Source organism: Corapipo altera, unplaced genomic scaffold (assembly GCF_003945725.1).
Source record: "Corapipo altera isolate COAL_440 unplaced genomic scaffold, ASM394572v1 1b, whole genome shotgun sequence".
Taxonomy (NCBI): domain Eukaryota; kingdom Metazoa; phylum Chordata; class Aves; order Passeriformes; family Pipridae; genus Corapipo; species Corapipo altera.
Genome location: NW_020884881.1, coordinates 16,304,135 through 16,322,920, shown reverse-complemented (window position 1 = coordinate 16,322,920; position 18,786 = coordinate 16,304,135). Strand labels below are relative to the sequence as shown.

The following is an 18,786-nucleotide window of genomic DNA, read 5'->3' as shown; positions in this document are numbered from 1 at the left end:
ACGCTTTTCTAACCCAGAGTTTCATAACCCCTTAGTGCTTTCACTGCTTAAAGAAATCTCAAATGCAAACAGCTGGTAACATGAATAAATACCTGAATAAAGCAAAGCTCTGAAATGCAGCACATGATGGTTCACTAATTGCATGGCATTTCATGAACATCTCTTGAAGCTCAGCAGTACCACAGGCTGGAGATCTGCTGCAGCATTTCCTTCTGCAAACAGGATGCCCAGACATGGGGCTTTTCATTTCCCTTGGAAACAAATAGTGCTTTCCAAGAGAAAAGAAAAGAAGGCAGAGACAGGCTTCCTATTTAATATAAGCTAAAATATGATGGTCCTGCTCTCCCTCCTTTCTGCTTTATTATGCCACCAGGTGTCTGAAGCCCACATTATGTGCCTTTTTGCATTGCCAGATCAATACAAACTCTGCTAGTTTGTCAGAGTAAGAAACAGGAACATTTCAAAGCACAGTGAGGAGGAACTGATTTAGCACAGTCTGTCTGGGTGAAAGATGCTGCTTCTGATGCTGTGCAAATTGGCTGCTCTGTGCTATCTGCTGCACTGCCATGGACGAGGCTGTGGCCGGCTCTTGGGCAACAACTCAGGGAAACCCTTCTGCTTCCCTGTGCAATTAGAGAAGGAAAATCAACACCAAAGACCTATAGATGGGAGTAGGAGGTCACCAAGATGAGCTGAGCAGCACCAGAGTTTGGATGGGAGAAGACTACAGGAGTGAATTAAAGTTCTCTTTTTCCATAACTCTTACCCAGAGAAGGAAAGGGAGAACTGAGAGACATGAGGCACAGAGGCATGGTTTTCCCTTCACCTTGGAAAAGCAAATTCCCAGCAAAGGGACAAGAAGCAATGATTGACAGAAGAGATGGATACTTGATGTGGCAGGGAAGCAGGGGAGTTAATTCCCGATCAAGTCTTGTGAGCTCAGTGAGTGAGATTTCCTGTACCAACACACTCCTCCACTTCCCTTCTGGGGGACAAGAGCCCCCCTTCCTAACTCCAGAAAGAAATTAGTTAAATGTCTAGTTCAACCTAACAGTCAATATGCTCTTGATGCTCTAAGTACAGAGAACCTTCAGACATTTCAAGTGAGGTGACACAATTCCTAGGTGAGCTCCATGGTTATGCCTTCTGCGTGCTCGGCTACAGCTCTGCCATGATGCTGTATCCACATCAATCCCTCAGATTTCCAAGACATTTGAAGAGGTGGGAGTGTGTTACACACTCCTGTGTGATAACAGTTCATCCATATGGCAGGGAGCTGCACACGTTGGGTGTGAATATGGGCCACATGCATCTCATGGGCCAGACTTAACACAAACTCAGATGGAAATTATGCACCAAAATACAGAACACATTTTTTTTCTAAAACAGCTCAGTAAGTCACATTTTTTTTCTGAAAATCTGCCACTTCTTTTAGTGCCTGCACATGCAGCATGACCCCAGAGTGCTTGAAGAACTGAGTACAAGTGCTTTTAAAAAGCTCTGTCATTTCTATACATGAATGTGTAAAGACTACAGATAATATATCTTCAATATCCAAACACAAATACTGCTTGTAAGGCATGTGAAAATTTGAAGCAACGTGTTTGTGCAGCTGAGGTGCTGGATTTTTGTGCAGGAGGGCTGATCATACACAGGGCATGCGTTCTTTCTCTGCTCCTTGGCTTTGGCACCGTGAGGATGGGAAAACTGATCCTGACCTTTGCAAAACGTTTTAAGATCCATCAGTGACAACAAGTCCTGACATACGTGTTTGTTCACTACAGTGTAGAGATGCTACAGAAAGGAAATCTGTCTTGTGGTTACTCATGGGATCTTTTGAATCATAGTTGTTTTTCTCAAGGAAAGGACGTTTTAGTTACCTTTATCACAAGACTTTAAATCTCCTTTGGAGGCTCCTACCCAAATATTTACACAACGGGTTTCCTAGGGAAGGCAGGCTGGCGGTTGTTTTGCTTTGTGCCATGAACTTCTCCGGCGACTGGTCTCCTCTCCATTCATCTTCACTGTAACTCAAACATTGTCTCAGAGAATCGTATAAACTGTCTGTGACACAGCCCAAAAACCTTCACCATGCTCAGCTAATCCCTGCACACCTGTCGCTTTGTCACTAAATTATCACAACTGTCCACAGAACTGCTCCACCCAACACAAACAGCAAAGGCAACGGGAGGAAAGGGCTCCAAAGGGAACCTTTCCCTTTCAAAGCGAAAAAACCCTCCTGGTGAATGCGCTGTCACACTAAATAACTCAAAGGCACCAGATGCAAATTCTATTTACAATGGCAGTTCTATAAATATCTGTGGCACGTTTCATTAGCTGGTGACTGCAGGAATAAAGAGGAATACGGCGTGTTCTTCCTTGACTCAAATCAGAAATTATAATTGGAGGCAGAACCTTTCCTAAATGCTCACTGCCTGTATGGGAGGCAATTACTGTGCCGAATCCACAAAAATCTGTGTCACTCTGCCCACTGTTTGGACAGACCCGCTGAAAGGCGATAGGGAGAGATGACAGCCTGCTGATTACAGTAAACTATTAGATTAAACATCCTGCTCCCACTTGACCACTTCTTACCACCTTCTCATTCTGGCAACTCCTGTGTTTGTAGAGGAGAGGGAGGGAGGAAAAGTGCTGTGTTTTTGATGTCTGCACAGCTTTTTGCATGTGGTAGCACTTCACTTTGCTGAATTGGGGCCACTCTGGCAAGCAGCTGCCTGTTGCACTGACCAGCACTGCCTCTTCATGTGTCTGCATCCATCTGCCATCTCCTGTCCTACACTCATACTTCAAGACTCTGGAGGAATGGGCTGTCTTTCTTTTTATGCCATGTGTGTGCAGAGCATCCTCTCCAGTTGCTGGTCTGCATCAACACCTGATAAATATTAGTGACAGTGATTGGGATGAGGATGGCTGTGGGATGGTGTGTGAAGAGCTGAGTCACAAGGCTGACCCTTGGTGGGCACCTGTGAGAGGGGACATGGCCACAGCTGACTCTGAGTTCAGTGGGGAGCAGCACTGGCTGGGCTCTGCTCTTGGGGCTTGCTCATTTTTGCAGCCATAGAGGGGTCATAGGATCATCAAGGTGGGAAAATACCTCCAAGATCAAGTCCAACCACTGACTAAATACCACCATGGCCACTAAACCATATCGCAAAGTGCCATATCTACTTAGTTTTTGAGCACTTCCAGGGATGGTGACTACACCACTTCTCCTGTGACTAGATCCAGTCCTTCAGTTGTGACTCAGTGGGAACAATCCCTGATGAAGAGGAGCAAGATGACTGCTGGTGCAGATCTGGCTCTCTGTCTGGCATGGGGCTTGCCCCCTGCCCTATGCTGGTGAGCACATCACTGTGGTTTGCAGCACTGCTCATGCCATGCTCCAGTCCAGGTCCAAAGCCCTCACACACACTCACTTCCCCTACTCTTCCCCTTCACCAAAATGGGCCATGTTCAGGCAGGCTGGCTTCCACCTGAGCCTCAGTGGCTCGAACCTCTGAGAATGGGAGACAGTCAGGAGAAACTGATGTTTCTGAATATGATCCTCATTTCTACTATTTATTTCCATGAGTCTTTTCTAAACCAATGGTGGAAAGTCTGGGTTGTTATTATTTTATCAAGAGGGAGAAAAGTGATTTTAATTTGGCCCAAGACTCCTAGCATAGGGAGCAGAGGGCTATATAGCTTGTCCTGTCTGTTGAGGTCAGTGACATAGTACAGGACATGGACTGAGCTTTCTGAAATAAGCCAATACAAAATCATAGAATCATAGAATCACAGCTTGGGAGGGACCTTAAAGATCATCTACTTCCAACCCCCCTGCCACAGGTAGGGATACCACCCACTAGATCTGGTTGCTCAGAGCCCCATCCACCCAGGCCTTGAACACTTCCAGGGATGGGATATGAAGTACCACCAATGTTTCTGACTACAGTACATAGAAAACCATTGGACAACACTTCTGCATTCAAGTTTGTTCATGCTATTATTTCTTATGGGAAAGGCTATTTGGTGCTCTTGAGCGAGAGGTTAGCTGTAAGCCAGTTGGTTTTTTGCCCTGGAAAGGGTGTCCCAGCCATATTCTAAGCCATCTGCCACCTTCAAGCAGTACTTCTGTAAGACAACGAAGATGCTGCATATTCAAAGAAACAGGAACATCCTTTTGTGCATTATCTTTCAAGAGATATTGGTGGCAAATAGAGCTTTGAAGTTGAGAAGGATGACACAGGAAAGATGTTGTAGATGTGGATAATGTCAATGCTAAGAGAAGTAGCCAATGGCTGATGTATAACCAGACTTCATCTTCCCATGCAACATGGGTTTCCTTGTTATGGAAGTGCTTTGAGGCTCTGTGAAATACATACACAGTCCATAGCAGGACTTAAAGGCCAGAAACCATAAATGACAATGATGCAGCATCTCTCACACATGTTTGATAGGACCAGAGGAATGCATCGCGTGCGAGGCCTTTGGCTTTCACTGCAAGCCTCTTTATCCCACTCCTTGAAAAATTAATGTCCTCACCAATGGATTAGGGAACGGAGATGAAATAGCTGAAACCATGGTTACAGATACAGCTCTTAAAAATCTCTCCTATCCTACAGGAAGGGAGTGCTGCCCTCCTTGAGGAGAAGCTTGACGTCACCTGTCGCATGGGGGACCTGAACAGGGATGTGTGTTTGAGAGGGGTCGCATCAAGTGATGCAGTCATTTCTGCAAACACCCATTTGCCAGGAGAGGCAAAAACAGCTTCATTAATTAGAAAGCAAGGGTCCTCCTCGACAAAGGAGGTGGGACGGTGTCAGCCGCGGTGTCACCCTGGCGGAAGCAGACCACAAACGGAGCGACCCAGCCATTGTGTGAACGCCAACAGGGAGCGATGGGATAAAAATTAAGGCGAGCTACAGGCTGAGTGACCTGGTGACTTCCCTGTTTTGTCTTGAGAGCTGACAAAAGAATTCCTGGCCTGCCCAAGGAGCTCCTCACTTCCTCTGCACAGCTCTTTCCAGCCTTGCTCAGGCTCCGGCATCACCCAGGGACATTTGCACAGGTTATTTCTCATGTTTCCACTAAACAGCACTCAGCAAAAATGCTCTGATTCAGCAAAGCACAAAGCCGTGCCCATAAATCCCTTTTATTTCAGTGTGACATAAGCAAGTGTTTAAGTGGCTTACTGTATCAGGGCTGAAATGAAAAACCGTCTCCTACGGTCCTTAAGTCCATTTACAACATCAAGCAATAACTCTCAGGCGAACTTTAAAGCTGGGAATGCCACATCTTAACCTCAAAACACTTGGTGCTTGAGCCATGTAGTCAGAATTAAATCTAATTCCAACGCCACATTTTAAGCCAAGCAGGGTATTACCCGGCAGACGCCTAAATCACTGCTCTGAGTGCGGACAGCCTCGGAGGCCTGATTTCAGTTATATCCTGAGATAAGAAAGTCCTTTCCTGGACAGACCAGCTTCCTCACCAGAATGAAGGCTGTGCTGGCTTGGGTCACGTATTGTTTTCTTTCTTAAAAATAATACAGATCTAAATCTTTTTAAATACAAAGGGAAGCAGAACATCTTGCACCCTCCCTGCCTTCTGATGTCGAGGCAGGAGGAGAAGTACATTCCCAATGCAGACTTTTCACTATGTTTGACTCTTTCACCCTTGTAACTCTTTCCATTCCCTTTCATGGCCAGAAATTAGACCATTTTCCAGCTTAAAAGTATACCAGCTTCCAAGAATTATCCCCACTACTTACAAGGCAGGAGCGGAGAGTGTTAGAGCTTTGATATGGTTGTTCAGAGCATCCTCTGAGCTCTATCTGAGGCTGAATACAGGGAGGTAACAGAGTTTTCAGTATTATTTACTATTTTTAGTCTAGAGGATTCACTGGCCACAGATGTCTTAGACCTTACAGATTTGCAACCCTTTCAGCACTCAGAAGCGCGTCTTGATAAACCTTAACTCCATTGTTTGTGCAGGTGGTTGAACATGGACACCTGCTTTAGGCCAGCATTTTTAGGTCAAGAACATGGCAAAGCTATTAAAACCTTGCTTCTAACTGGGATCCTGTAGCTGTCTCCTCCACTTTTACCTGGGAAGCCCATGTTGCTCCTACATCCTTTCTGCACATGCAGCAAGCTGGCTGCACTCAGCAATGGGTAAGGGTTGCGTGGGGAATAAATAATAAATAAATAATCCTACAAATGAAGTGGCCCAGCTGCTCCTCCCCCCACCAGCCTGAGGCTCTTCCCTGCTGGCAGCTCTTTTGTGTGGATGAGTTTTAAATGAGTCAGGGAACGGGGTTTCCATCCTCTGCTGACAGACTTTCCTGCACAGCCTCATAGATCTGGTGGATCAGCTCCTTCCCAGAGCTGAGGACAAGTCCTGGTGAGAGAGGAGAGCCACAGTCCTGCTTGTCTCTCCGTCGCTCCTGATGGAGCAGAAGACAAGCGGTTCACATTGAGCACTAACAGGCATCTTTAGGTGTGGTGAAACCACTTGATTCATATGAAACAATTACAGCCAAAGAGTTGCATCCCATGGGAAGTGGAAGATGAGTGGCAAGGGCAGCCCATGGCCTCATCCCACCTTATAGACATTGGAACTATTAATTCATAATATGCTATTCATCCATATGCAAAAGTAATACCTAAAGACTGAAAAACAGCCACTATCACAGAAGAAGCCATTGCAAAACATAGTTCTTCTCATGCCTATTTTAATAAGATGGCAGGTAGACAATCTTCCTTGCTGCCAACTTCCCAGTTAACACCCAAAATAACTTGTCCTGTACATAAGCTTCTTCTGATCTAACTTAGCGCAGCCAAACTGAGAACAGTTTTATTTTGTGAACTTTTTTATTTCTCCCCGGGTGAACTTATTTTCTAGATAATAATCCCTTTATGGCAAGTTCTGCAGTTTCATCCCATGTTTGCACATTATGTACAAGAGCTGTGATCCATCATTTGGGTTGCCAGTCCCTAATGCGGCCCGAAGAAATAAATATCAACAGCAGAGCTAAAATTAGATGCCCAGAGGGAAAGAGGATAAAGGATCTCTGGAGTCTCTGCGCAAGGACAAGCAGTGTGGTCCTGGGACAGGTGTTTCATTGACTTTTGAGCATAGCCATGTGTCAAGAAAACCATGATATGTCCTCGGAGGGTCTCGCTTCCCCTGTAAAAGCCCCGTATTTACCCCGTTTGCTATGCACAAAGGATACAGCACGATCTAAGGGGAAAGGATCTAAATTATCTACCAGGGAAATCTTTTACCAGTGAGGGACTTTGCAGCCTTGTATAAGTCACATCAACTCTGCGGGGACTCCTGGTCACCTTTTGGTTCATTCCCTACAATACTGTACAGCAAGCACTATGAATCATCATATGATAATGACCATGTGGCAATAAAGTACACAGCAATAGATGATTATTGTTATTATTATTATTCCCAAACATGTTAGCATGTCTGTTAATCTCTCCTACATCTGACTTTTTAGATTCCTTGTAAACACACATAAAAATTTAATTTTTGTAGAGTTTCACACTTCAAAAATGGCATATTTTCAGCAAACTGTTCCAGATATCACTTGTTTGTGCATGCAGACAGGGTGTAATTACATGAGAGCATCCAAGTCTTCTGGGAACACATTCTCAGGAGCTTTGGACTAGTTATAGAGGAAAACAGGACGATTTATTTGCTACTGAAACAAGTGTGATTTGCTGGAGAAAAAGAAATCAATGTGGGTTCATAGGAAGATGACCAAAGTGACCCAAGGCAGTGGAAGCAATAGTATATGTGAAATATTTTTAAAGGACAAATTAAGATTTATGGCTTAAAGTGTCCTTTTAGTGCTCATTGAGTGTTTTGCACCTATTGTATCACTAAGAATTGGGAGGTGTGAGCACTGATGAACCTGATCAATGGAGCCAAGGCATTGGGCAGTGCATCACTCAGATACTGTAACAGAGTGGGTCAATAGGTAGCACTGAGCAGTGTTATATATAACACATAATAGAAAACACACTTTCAAAAGCCATTCCAGATACGAATAAAAAAAACGTAAAATGTTAATATGTACACTGAAGTGTTGGGTTTTTATTTTTCTTTCTTCTTGTTTCGAATAACACTCTAAAACCTGATATGCTTCCAGTGGAAAAATATGTCACCAGGTTGTTTCTAGCCACTGATAATCAGTGGGTTTGACATACATTTGATGTTGAGAGCCAGGGCTGTGGCTAGTGCCCAGGCTGGGCAGCTGCCAGCAGTTCTGCTTGAGCGGCAGCAACTGATGGGGTCTGTGCAGAGTGGGCATCATCCCCCAACTGGGTTTCACAGGAAGGATGGGGTGAGATGCAGAGCACATTCAAATGACAAGCAGCTGACTCATCCTCAGAGATGCAGGTGTTTTCAGAAACCAACCCTGCCTGCAAAAGTCTAGCTTGACCCTTTCTGCTCCCATTTCGCTCACGAGCACATCCAGTGCTGAGCTGGGGCTGCAGGGCTGGGACCTCTCCCGTGGGCTCTGCCTGCACACCCAGATGGGTGAGGGGTAGAAGAGCTCCTACCCACCTTCTCCTGTCCTCACAGCTCCTGATGCTGAACACTTGCGTGTCTGATGAGGACTAGAGCTCAGACTAGCCCCACTCAAGGCTCAAGCAGGGAAAACTGCTTTCAGGATGCTGTGCTTTTATACCCCCATTCATCTCCTGAGTAATGCTGGGATTTTGCATTACCTGTATTGAGAATGCTTCAGGTACCGGTGCAGCAATACCAGGTCATCTCTGCATCAAGGCATCTCACAACATAATAAATATGGACAATCTGTAACCTCTGCACAAAAGGGACCTGGAATAAACACCTCAACTTAAGCCTGTCTTTTTACCACGCGCCTCTGCCTTTTAGGAGCAAGGGAAGGATGCTCCTTTCCGTAAATAAACTCAGCAGCTCTTTAGTACTGTGCAGAATTGATGCAGAAGAGCTAAGGAAGGGAAGCAAAGAGAGAACAGCCTGATATAATGTCTGCAAACTCAGTGGTTGGATCTGATATCCCTGAGCCCTAAATTTCCAGGATTCAATACCCATTTTGAAGCAGCCTTCTGACATGTACACACCCAGCTGTACCTGTGAGAGGGGACTGAGAAAGTGAGGACACAGCCCAGCACTTTTAGATTTGCAGATTCCACTCAAAATTGACATCAGCAGTCGCAGAGCATTTCAGAAAGCAGCTTCCATGGCACAACAGAAAGACAAAGCAGACTTGGTGCTTCCCTCCAGTTCTCCCTGGTGAGGAACAAGTCTCTTTCCCACTGATTCCTACCATCTCCTGCAACACAAGCCCATGTGACACCTTCAATGGCTGCATGGATGCATGTATACCAGCATGGATGCAAAGCATACCAGGAAGCCCAGACTTCAGAGAGAACTTTTTTTTGCAGTCTTTGGCCTTTCCAGTTCAGAATTGAAGGAGACAGTGGAAGTCACCTTCCAAATTTATTTTCCAGCATGCTTCCATGCTGGGGTGTGGGTACACCAAGGAAGCACTGTATTTGATTACACATCCCCTAAATCATCCCAGTGTCCCCTTGAGTACCCTTTTTCACCAGGAAATGAGAGTGTCTGGTGGTGCACAGCACACACGTGGCAGCCATGTGTTGAGGTGATGGGTGTCTTCACAAAACCCTGGCTGGGGAAAGCCAGGAGAGACACTATCCATACACATCAAGGGCAAAACTATGTTTAAAGGTGAAAAGAGCTCCATCCACACTCCCCTCTCTAGGACAGGTGCCATGTTTCAGCTTCAGATTTTGTGCTGTCTTTCCAAGCTGCTCACTTGATGTGGCAGCTTTCCACCCCCAGCTTGTCCTATGTAAACCCAGGGTTAGCCTGTGGCTGCTCCACTATCTGCAAAGCACTTTTCAGTGTGAAATATTTCAGCTGGGATGGATGGGGTGCCAGCAGCACTTGCAGCGTGTGTGGTAGGGCTGCAGCCACGTTCAATCCCACGCGGTCAGGAAACCCAAACAAGAATGGGTTTATTTTGGTTAGGAGATCTGGGGACTTCTAAGAAGAAAAATAAATAAATAATCTAAACACAGAGCCTGAGCCTAGTGGGTTGGCAAGCCCAACAGCCATTGTCAAAATGTTATGTGTTAACATGTGGAAGTGTACGTACAAAGGATTTCTGTAGGCAAAATGGAGTATCGACCTCTTTTTAGTTTGCAGCTTTCTAGGAGATTTTCAGTGGACCTTTTAACAGTGAATTTAAGTAAAAATAGGTCAACTTACCTATCTTTTTTCTGCCCTAAAGAATTTTTCCCAAAGATTACTACACTAGGTTGGACCACATACAACCAGTTCAGGTAGAGGGTGAAGAGAGCATTTAGCTACCCACTAGTGATCTTTCCTTGAGGGTGGGGACACAGCAGCTGTTCAGCACCACATGAAAATGTCACACAGGACAAGATTAAAAGGATTGTGTATCTGCTAGGAAAGGAGCAAAGTGGGTTGTAAGCAAGAACATTTTTGATGACATTGGAAATCGGATGGTCCCAGCTCCTCTGTCTCCTTTGCACTTTAAGGCTAGGCAAGTCCCACCTCACCTCACAGAGATGCACTCAGGGTATCTGGTACCATGCATGAGGCCTCAGAGAAATATAACACAGCCATGAAGCAGGGAACGGGTGATACATCAGGGTCGTCTTCTACTTATTTTGGCAGGCAGCCTACTAGAGCCAAAGACAGGTAAGGAGTAAACCTTCAGGCTACATTGACTCGTGAGTAGGTGGAGTGCAAAGGTGACTTGGAGCAGAGGAGACAGGATCAAAACCTGTGTGTTTGCAATTCATCAACATGAAAGTGCTCCCAGAAGCTCAGAACTGATCAAATATCTGTCTGGGGTCCCTTCTCAGTGTGAGATCAGAGAGAAAAGCAGTCAGAGTCATTTTTGGTCCTTGACAAGATTCAACTCCAGAGCACAAGACAGGGCTCCAACTCATTGTGCAGCCTCGGAAAATTGTTTGTGGCTTTCTAGGACATGGCGCATACTGAGATTTACAAGAGGACTGGGGATTAAGTTGTTAAAAGTCTGGGAGAAGGAGAAATATCAGGGTATGTTGTCAGTTGCAGCAGTCCCTGAGGCTACACTGGGCAATGCACTGATGGCTTAGGGAACCTGAGAGATGCAGGGACAAACTGGGATTTGGAGCTGAAGGAGACTTGCAAGCAATTCCATCACAGCTTAACCTTGTCAGACCTTGCTGCCTTCTGGGCTGCTGTGCTCTGCTTCCACTGGGGCTGCAGGGCAATTCACTCCTCCAGCTGCTGGAAGGAGCAAGCCAGCAAGGATGACTGGAGATTGGCATTGAGGAGTGACCTTGGGAGCCAGCTGTGCACCCAAGCATCTCCCACCCTGTGATGAACCATGAGGACCTCTGGGAGCCACTGCTACCTGCTCTTCTGGCTGACCCTACAGCATGTGTCCCCCCAGCTTCCCAAGAGATGGAGCATTTGTGGGATGGCTCCCACCGAGATGGAGATTTTGGGTGTAGCTCAGAGGACCAGGAATGCTGATTGCCTCAAACCCAGAGTGTTTTGTATAAAAGGTACCCAAGATCCCTGAGAGCTGAGTGTGAGCGTGGTCCTGTGCCTGACAGCACCTTTTGCTTGTCCGAACGATCCAGCTCACAACAAGGAGGTCATACCATGCCTCTGTGTATCTTCAGGGGACACCACTAAGCCCTAACCCCAAATTTGCCTGATATTGGATCAATACACTCCTTAACACCTTCTCCATGTGTCCCCCCTCTCACAATGCATGTCCTTTCCTTCTCCTTCACAGTCCTACCAGATTGCAGCTTGAGACTTCAGTCACACCCCAGCCCCTTTCCAATTCTCCCTAAATCCAACATTTTGTCCCTTGTCCATGAGTGCAGTTTTACTTTGCCTTTGCTGTCTGTTAAACTTCATTTCAACCTGCATTCAAACCTTCTGCTATTACTCACACAGTAACAGTAGCAAACAAAGGGGATATGTATGACTGTAATCACCTGTGATGTGTGGGACTCGACTCAACGATTTGGGAGGTCTTTCACAGCCTTATGTCCCTACTAACAACACACGGTGCACTAACTGAAGCTCTTGACCTGGCTAAACAATTTGACAGGATCTCTAGGGAAGATGCTCTCTGCCAAGTGATGCTGCATTGCTGCATGGCCCTGAGTGACCCAGTGCCATGACCAAATATCGAGTTGCATCTTTAATACAATAACCATTTCAGATGTGCAGCAACTGACTGGACCGCCACAAGTAATCTACCAGGAGCAATGGGTAGCTTGCCCAAAAGATTTGTGAGTGGCTCATTGGTGTGTCTATGCTCAAATAATGGCAAAGATCCCATATTTCTAGCCTGGGCATCTAAAACAAAAATTCACCTCAGAACAAAATGTTTATTTTACATGTGCATAAATTCACATGCTGTGCCCCACTGGTGCACTTCTCCCGTGTGGGACCTGATTCGGATGGAGCCACTCACAGCATTATGGATGACCAATGCCAACTCCTTCAGCTTGTTCGGTCCTCTGAGGGACACAGTTGACCTTTGCAGCAGCATGAGGTGGTGCTGAGCTGAAGGCCCTTCAAAATATCCCCTCTCGCACCAAGGAGCAATATATCCGTGGCTCCTCACAGCTTCTGCCACAGCCCACTTTGCTCAGCAGCACAGCTGGGGTGCAGAAACTACCCCATGAGCAAGCTCACCCTCCTGCAGTGGCACATGCCTGCCCAACACCGACACTTAAACACGACCTTCAAAATGTTAATATTTGGAAGAGGACAGGCTATCTGTAACTTGTGCCAGGAGGTCGAGCCAAGCACCTCTGAGCCATCAAGCCAAGCTGGTGCACCATCCCCAGGCCAGGGTGAGCATCGCGGGTCCAAGTGAGTTTGCAGGCAGCAGTGCAGCAGCAGTGTGGGCAGCAGCCCTCCCGCGGGATCTCTCTGGTGCCTAAGAGTAAGGGAGTTCTAGGCAGGGAAAATGGCACAGGCACCCATACCGCTAACAGTCCCCTTCATGCACGGGTGGGGGATGCTCATCAGACCCCAGGGGCCAATCTAGAGGTAACTGAGTCCAAGACACACAGATATCCAGCTGGCACTGGGCAGAGCCAGGATTCAGCCTCTCCCGATACTCGAGACACCGGGTAAACCCGGTTCAGCCATGCCCACGAAGTACAACGCGCAGGCACAGGCACCACACCCCCTTCCCGGTGAAAAAGGCGAGCGGTGCCGGGGTTTTTGTTCAGGACAATGTTTTAAAATCGCAAACCAAACCAGCAAGCCGGGAGTTCAGCTTTCCCTGCGACCTGGCTTGCCTGGGAGAGGAGATTTGCTAGCTCGCTCACGCATCTCTGTGTGTTGTATTGCTAAACCGCTGCCAGGGCTATTATTAGAAACAATTGTCTCTCCTGGAAATTTTATAGAGAGGTTTGAAACAACTTTTCTCCTGCCCTCCCCAGCAGCCAGCGGGTAACAATGCGGCCAAGAACTCTCCTTACGCGAGGGTTGTCTGCAAGGCGTGCAGATATATACACCCATACAAGCACAGTTTGGAAGCAGAGCTATTCATTTTCCTTTCCTAGCCCTGGATCTGGAGGAACTTTTCTATTCCTAATTCAGGAAAAGATGCACAGGGGAAAGGAAAAACAAGCCGGGGGCTTTCCCCTTTGCGAAGCCCCCAGCTCTGCATTAAACTTGCTGCAGCCATTTGGGAAGAGAAGGAGCAGTCCATCTTGGCAGTCAGTGGGGACAGCCAGCCAGATTGCTTGGGAAGGGGGGAAAGAATCACAGCACCGGCTTCTCTCCCCCCACACCCTCTCCTTCCCCCAGCCGCCGCTCTCGGCGCCGTTACTCGCCAACCAAATTCAGGGGTTTGGGGACAGGGTTTTTTTTTGGAAAGGCCAGAGAAAGCATCCGCTGCCCACATTTCTCCCCGTTTGAGGTAAATGGAGGGAGGGGGCGTGGAGCAGCCCGCACACTGCGGCTGGGCTTTCCCCGGGGGCCGGGGCTGGAAGGGGAGCCCCGGCCCGCCTCGCCTCCCCCTCCGCAGACAAAGACCCCGTTACCTTCTCCCGCTGCCTCGGCGGCTCCGGCGGCCCCTCAGCTCCGAGCCCGGGGCGAGCGCATCCCCGGCCGCACCGCGTCTCCAGGCCGAGGCTCTACTGCCCCGCATCCATCGCCCGCCTCTCCGCCGCGCGGTGCGCGGGATGCGCGGCCCTTCCCTCCGCTCCCCGCCGCTCCTGGCCGCTCCTACGGCCGTCCCATCCTCCCTGCTGGGATGCCGGAACCCTCCTTTCCCTTCTTCTTCTTCTCTTTCTCCGCCTGCCGGCTCCCCGCACCCCGGCTCCTGCGCGGCCGCTGCCGCGCTGCGAGGCTGGAGCCGGGGAGGGAGGAGGAGGAGGAGGAGGGGGAGGAAGGAGGAGGAAGGAGGGAGGAGGGTATCGAGCAGCAGTTGGCGCTGGGTCATGTGAAACAGATGAACCCAGCTCGGGGCCTGCCAGCATCTGGGCTCCCCATCGCCTCTGGGAGGAGATTGAAGGGATGGAAGGACGGAGGGAGGAAGGGTTCGGGGTGGCGGTGTTCATGCCCCCTGCCCACGCGTGCACACCTTGAGATGATAACGGAGAGGGTCGAGAGCAGCGGGGATGCTCCGGCTGGAGGAAGAGGAGGGCAGCGACGGCCTCGGGCACCCATGGGGCTGGAGGCAGAGCAGCTTCTGCCAGGGTGCAGCCCCAGGGGCTAGAGGCAGCCTCCCTTCTCCTGGTGATTTTTCCTTCTGCTTCTGGCTGCGTGAAGGGTGCTGCTTGTGATGCTAAAAGTGTACCTGGCAGCAGCGTATTCTGCCCGGCAGTAGAACCTCTGTACAGACTGCACTGGAGTAGCCCTCATGCAAGGGTGTCAGTGTTAAAGAATTAGATCAGTCAAGAAGGACAATATGTGTGGGCCTCTAAAAAGTGCTGATTTTTGGATTTCAGCAAACACAGCATGAAGAACCCACGCCATGACGCCTGTGGTTAGAACTCTGACTTGTTGCTGCTTTGCCTCCCCATCAGCATTTTCTTTCTGGCACTGGGGTTGTTCCCACTAGGAAAAACTCTTAGGTTGCTGCTGTGCCACACTCTTGCACAGGCTGGCTGGGAAGAGGTCTTCTTTGGGAGGGGAGGTGTGGAGGTGACCCCTTTCCTTATTTATTTTCAGTAGACATTCATGCCACCACGAGGATGCTCATGGTGAGGGTGGAGCTTGGGCTTACACAGGATACAGGAAATTTCCCTTTTTGCCTGCAAGAAATTGACAAAGTTGCTCTCCTGACATAGTGGCGGTGAACGAGCTGGATGCCTTGTTTTAGCTGGGGGTGTTTCTGATCTGCTGTCAGACTGAAAGTCAAGACCATGCCAGCATGGAGATGCCATGAGACTTTATGTCCTCTCTTCTACAATGAGCTTGGAAGAGCAGTGGGCTGCAAAGTGCTTCTGGGTACAATAGCCAAATCTTGGAGCACGAGCCCAGTTCCTCTCGTGTCTTTAAAGGCACAGACATAAAACTAGAACTGCATATGCAGCCACAGGCAGGCTCACCCCTCCAGCTCACTCTACCCAAAGGGATGGTTTTGATTAGGGGATAAATACAGAGGCAGTTCTGGCCTCTGGCTGCTGAGGGTTAAGACCAAGCAGCTGAGGTAGCCCAGCTCAGCTCTGGAGGCAATCCTGAGGTCAGGACATAGGGGCAAGAGGCAGCAAAAATATCCATCTCTGCTCCAGGAAATGCAGGGGGACCACGGCTATGTTGCAAGAGTAAATGTTGGGGTTTTCTCGATGTATCTAACCCACATCTAGATCCAGCCACTAAAGTAACCCTAAGGTGCAAACCACCAAAATACAAACTTCAAAACCTCCTGGAATTTTAAACCCATAATTTCAGAGAGTGGTAAAACTTCAAGTTGCCTCCTAAATGCTGTTTTACCCTTTCCTTCAACAGAGGTCACAATACGTCTCAAGCAGGTTCTGCCTGTGGTGGTGAGGATCAGCTTGAGAGCCTGAACCCCAGCAGCTGTTCAGCTCTGATTAGAACTAGCAATGAAAAATCACCTTCCCAAGCTGACTTTCACTAAAATAGGAGGTGAAGCTACTTCAAGGGTATGCTCACCATGAAGGTGCCTGATTGTGCTTATTGCTCTCTATGAGTAGGCCAGGGCAATGGACTTTGTCTTTGGGGTAGGATGATCCTTCAACTAGCAAAGCCTCAAGACAATTTCCCCACACACTGCTGTATGGCACATGCTGCCCTTCCAGGTAACTCTCTTGGCAGAATCTGCCTCCAAACCTAGAGCAGACCCAGGATGAGCTGCAGCATTATTCAGCTGCTGATAAAAGAGCTCGCCTGGTGGGTTAAATAAGCAGCAGGAGATTGGAAGCCTCTAATTGGAAAGTAATTTGTTTCATGCATAGCAGCAAAAACTGGAAATCAAGGCTTACTCTGCCCAGATTTGCAATGTTCACCTTTCAGACGAGGTGTGGGGATTTTCATTATACTTAGCTTGAAATTACAGGCTCCCTACAACAGTTCAATCTCTTCCTTTGACACAAAACGGGCATGGGTTTTGGAATAGTTTGGAGACAGCAAGAGAGCATTCTTTCTCATCCCCTGTGTTACGGTGGGGTTGTCTACCAGGTGTACCCAAAGAGCATCCCATCACTGTGTGATCCTCATGGTGTCCCCCAGTGTCTTTGGAGCATCAGTTGGTTCGTGTCACAGGGAAGGGCCTGAGTCACCAATCGACTTACAGGTGTCATGTGATTGACACTGTCTGGGGTAGAAATGGGTAGGGAGATTCTTGGTTTCCTCAGGTGCAATGGCTCAGCACCTCTGCAGCCTTTGAGACCCACCATGCAGCAAGAGAAGCTGGACTCTCATACCTGTGAAACCTCAAGCTCCATCCCCCTCAGATCCCTTGTAAGGAGATGACTTTTCCTACCCATCCAAGACCATGTGAACAGCACTTCCCCAAAAGGAAGTTCAATATGATTCGATACAAAAGCTTAACATTTCCTGCAATGATGGGAGATATTCCTGCTACATTTCCTTTATCCTCTAATTCACGATGCAACATTTGTAATAAAAATAAATTACTGGTCTGAGTGAAGACAACATCCTCTAGGTACCTGATGGAACTAACAAAGAACTTAGAAATGGGACCTGTTTCTTATAATGTGAAAAGACAGTAGAGTTTTGTCCTTGCTGAGAGTTGATTATGACTACTCAACCAGAAAGAGTTGTTTATCTCCAGAACTGGACAAGGAACTGGAAGGATAGCTGCACTGCAAAGTCAACACCTTGTACCACCAGGGGTTTGCTCTCCCCTTCTTCCTCTCCCAGACATACGTGCTGTAACACAGATTTCCTAAACAGCATCCTTTCAGGGGAAAAAACCCCAGTCATTTACCTCATGCACATTCTTCTCTAAATTTCCCAGTTATAATTCAGCAGCAGCAGAGGCCCTTTTCTTCAAGGAACTTCCGTAATCTCACAAGGTCTCTGGAGCTGGCACTACCCAAACAATACACCCTGGTAGCAAACACCTAGTCTGGAGGCAGCAAAGCTGCTGTCATTGCAATGATTAGAAGCAGGGAATGGTTGAGCTTCTTGCAAGCTGGTTCCTATCATGGCAAGTCCCAAAAAGAGAAGAGTAACCCAAATATTTACCTCTGACATACACAAAGTGAAGCTTCCAGCAACCAAATGCCTCTGTGCCAAAATAACAACATGCTGATTCCTTTGTCTTGTCTCCTGATAGCGAGGCAAGGAAGAAACACCGTGGCCTTGTACTGGGGAATTACTGTTGACAATTCATTTCCACTCTTGTTAGCAAAGATTAAAGAAGCAAAATACTTTACAGAGAACGTGGTGATAGGACTGTGGGTGCCATCAAAATGTGTGAGCTGTTACATGAACATTTCTAGTATTTTCAGAAAAGCTTAATGAATATTGTCTATCCCAGAACCGCATTAATTAGCACTAGTGGGTTGGAGGAGATGTCGTGTCATAAAGTAATATTCACACTTAGTCCACAATTTGCATTCATAAGAGGTGCAGTGCTTTACAAAAACTTAATGTCATTTCCCCCATATGGTACATCTGAAACCCATGGAAAGTGAGGAAAGTGCTTTCAAAGAATATTTAGGATTTGCTAAAGGTATGTCTACCTCCCTGTGGGAGGTGTTCAATGGCCTATCTCTCATTGATTGCACAAGTCTTAACTTGTAATATTTGAGTGGCAGTAAAAGATTAAAAAGCCTCCAAACTTAAAAAGCAGTATGGGCCTAAGCAACTTGGGAGCTGAAATCCATTTCTGGATATGATATAAGCTGTTAGGCACATGAATCTCACTGTAAATCAATACAACTGACTTATTCTAACCATGACAAGGGTCAGCCAGCCCTAGAAAATGAAGTGTCAGGTTAGCCTATGGGTTGATTCACACAGTTTCTCTGAAATTCATGGTATAACATGGTCTTAATGCTCATGGGCTCTAATGTAGGTTGGCTGGAGAAGACGCAGTGGCGTCACCTCTTTTCATCTGAGACAATCTGCATCCTCCACTCACTGAACATACCTCAGTATTGGGAAGCACAGAAGGCACTGGCAGGACCCAGCTGATCACTCAAGCCACCAGGCTGCCCTCACCCTCTTCCATGGACCAGGGCCAGCAAAAGAGAG

General features: G+C 47.5%; 1 protein-coding gene across 7 annotated transcripts in view; it reads right to left on the bottom strand.

Annotated features, from left to right (window-relative positions):
• FRMD4A (FERM domain containing 4A) overlaps positions 1-18,786 on the bottom strand; it is a 364,661-nt gene that overhangs the window by 131,656 nt on the left and 214,219 nt on the right. Inside the window, exon 1 of one of the 7 annotated variants that reach the window (XM_027639753.1) lies at positions 14,136-14,303. The exons of the other annotated variants lie outside the window; for them this stretch is intronic. The gene's annotated coding sequence lies outside the window, so the exon portion shown is untranslated. Of the gene's footprint in view, positions 1-14,135; positions 14,304-18,786 lie in introns of those variants that run through there. 7 annotated transcript variants of the gene reach the window in all.